Raw genomic sequence first — 3,370 nt, forward strand, 5'->3', positions numbered from 1 at the left:
CGGAAGTGGTCAGCCGGTTGTAAGGTCAGAGGGTAAAGGCTATCATTCTTTCGATTGTGAATACACACAGCCATCTTGGATCTAACGTAGAGAAGGGAAATTGATGCGGTGAGGATATTTTACTTATTTGTAGTCATATTCACACAGTTTGGGTCATAATTAGGCCTTCTGTATAAGCGATTTCCGTCGCTGTTTTCCCAGGTTTGGATACAGAGCGAATCGTTAGCCTTTAGCTTCAGCAGATTGTCGCTGCTGCTGCTGCAAACGGAGCGTAAACTGTGCCGAGAAAAAGCACAGCTGACTGGCTATATGTAGGCAGAAAAGGCCCAGATTACTGCCTTATAGTGCCCGCTGCTTGGTAGACAAGTCGCTGTGTGTTGGTGTGAAATGTTTCGTTATGTTGTGGTACTTGGCTCCTTGTTAAGGCAGCCCGCTTGCTAAGCTAACACAGATTGATTACAAGCACTTAGCTTGCTAACTACACTGGAGTTGGCTAACTAGCATGTTAGCCTTGCTGCTGGTACATTTCTCAACAGTGTCAAATTAGGTAACTAATCTATTTGGAAATCATCATTCAGCATAGTAGTTAAGGAAGGAAAATAATTGAGCTGCCAGCTTATTTAATACATGTTTCAGATGAGATGAAAAGTGTGTTCTTATGGAATATCGTAATGTTCTTCCTTAATGCGTTTACATCATTCAAAAGTATACACACATACTGTTCAAAACTTTTTATTAAACATCCACAAGATGCCAAACGTGTTAAAGGGATTTATGGAAAAAATGAAAATAAATTATGCATTCAGAAAGTTGAATTTGATTAAAATGTGCACTCATGAAAAACCGTGTCCTTTGTTTATAAAAGTTGATAATATCAGTAAAGTGTTGGAACATCCAGATGATAGGTTGTCTACTGTTATAAAAACAACATAGATGCTTTTAACTTGATGTTTTGAAGTGGAATCGGTGTATTTAGATAATAATTGTCAATTTACTGAAACATTGTATTTTTGTTTGTACAGTTTTTGGCCCATGACCATACTTCCTTCCCTCGCAAATCTTTGACAACAGCTCTGCTCTCTCTCCCTCTTCAGGTGACATAAGGCATGTTTGGTGCTAGAAAGAAATTTGTCGAGTTCGTTGAGGTAGTCGATAATGACTTCTCGGACGAAAGCATGTACTACAGCCAGCAGTCGATGTTCCCACATCGGTCGGACAAAGATGTGAGTTTTGCCATTATTCACAAACTTCTTTCATTTCAATTGTTGACACCATTGGAGATGTTTTCTAGTTATCTTACTCTTTCTAGTCCTCAAATGTTTTCCTTCAGATGCTGTCGTCTCCCTCGCCATCGTCGTCGGGTCAGCTGTCGCAGCTTGGTGCGAGTTTGTACGGTCCACAAAGTAAGTGTTGTTTTTTCCTTTACACTCACAAATCATTTTTCTCATAGCATATTTGCATTATTCCAGTTTAGCTCAGGAAGACTTATTAAACCTTAAAACCTACTTGCATTTGAATGCAGGACACATTGCAGAGACATCTTGTCTGATGGGTCTGACAGTATTTGTTTCTCTCCCTGTTTTTCTGAAGGTGCACTCGGCTTCTCAGTAAGAGGCATGGGGAATAGTACGCCTCAGCTAAACCGAAATCTAACGCAAGGCTCGCAGTTACCAAGTCATATCACCCCCACGACGGGGGTCCCTACCATGTCCCTCCATACCCCTCCATCACCAAGCAGGTTAGTATAAAAGTGCTCACTTTTTTGTGAGTTTGATAACTGAGTTTTGATTCAAACTTGTGTGGCTTATAACAATAAATAATAACCTGGAAATAGAACGGCAAATCACATGACGTGAGCTCTAAATCTGACCTGTTGATGTTTTAACAGGGGGTCGTTGCCAATGAACACGAGAAACATGCTAAACCACTCTCAGGTCGGTCAAAGTATTGGGATGAGCGGCAGAACCAATAGTATGAGCAGCTCCGGGCTGGGCAGTCCGAACCGAAGCTCGCCAAGTATCATCTGTATGCCCAAACAGCAGCCAGCGCGCCAGCCCTTCACCATAAACAGGTAGACGGGTCTTTGTAGTGATCTGCGGTTCTTTTTGTTCCCTACAGTTTATAATATACATGTTTTTTGATTTTAAGGAAGGTTCTGTTTTTGAAGCTCATGCTTTGTTTTGTTTTGTTTCATCTGTGCAGCATGTCGGGGTTTGGTATGAATCGAAATCAGGCTTTTGGGATGCCCAACTCGTTATCGAGCAGCATCTTCAATGGCACAGGTTAGTGTGTTTACCTCAGGTGGGTATACCAAAGGATCATTAGTTTGGGGTTTTTATTCAAACAAAAACTTCTGTGGTTTAAATTGAATACATTAAAACAAAGTGAGGATTACATACATAAACACACCTTGCTGGAGGAGCTTCAGGACCGTTGATGTGATCACCTGGTTCACTATAAAATAAAGTTACAGTGTCTTCTCTAAGCAAGAGGCACAACTGCTTTTAAGTGCCGGCAGCACGAGGCCAGAGTTAGAATCAAAGTTTGGTATTTGTTAGTGAAAATAGATTGATTTTCTGGACATAATGTAAGTTAATCTTTGACTGCTGAAACTGACGGTAGGTAACTACTGTACAAATGAGCTGTTTGGTTTAGTCAGCAGTTATTACTCAGGGGAGGGTGGGCTATTTATTAATACAATTACAATCTCAAGTAGTTACATAGAGTTGAAGGTGACATTACAAGTTCCTAACCTTCCTATTACTGCAGATGGGAGTGAAAATGTAACGGGACTGGATCTGTCAGACTTCCCTGCGTTAGCAGACAGGAGTCGGAGAGAAGGGACGGGAAACCCAACACCGGTGCTCAACCCACTGGCTGGACGGGCTCCTTATGGTAGGCCATTAGGCCGCAGAAAGTGTCTTACTGTTACACACATAAAGCTATAGGAAGTAGGTTCCCCTAGGAAAGGAAATAGATATTAGCTCCTTGATTGGGTTGATAATACTAGCCAAGGCTTTGCTTTAATGCACATCCACAGAATAGCTTGTGATGACCTTTTTGTTGTGATTAATTGCTCATTACATTTCGGGGAATTATAATCTCTGCTTCACTGTGTCCATCATCAAGTTGGCATGGTGACAAAGGCTTCAACAGAACAGACGCAGGATTTCTCCATCCACAACGAGGACTTCCCTGCACTGCCTGGCCCGAACTATAAGGACCCCTCGTTGAGCAACGATGACGCCAAAACTGTAAGTGTGAGCGACTGGTGGTCTGAAGCACAATCTGGAAGGATGTCTGTTAATCATCATGCGTTTTAAAAAAATATTGTTCTTTTTTTATTTTTATAACTGTTTTTCTTTGATTT

The sequence above is a fragment of the Notothenia rossii genome, assembly GCF_949606895.1.
Source record: "Notothenia rossii genome assembly, chromosome: 5".
Lineage (NCBI taxonomy): Eukaryota > Metazoa > Chordata > Actinopteri > Perciformes > Nototheniidae > Notothenia > Notothenia rossii.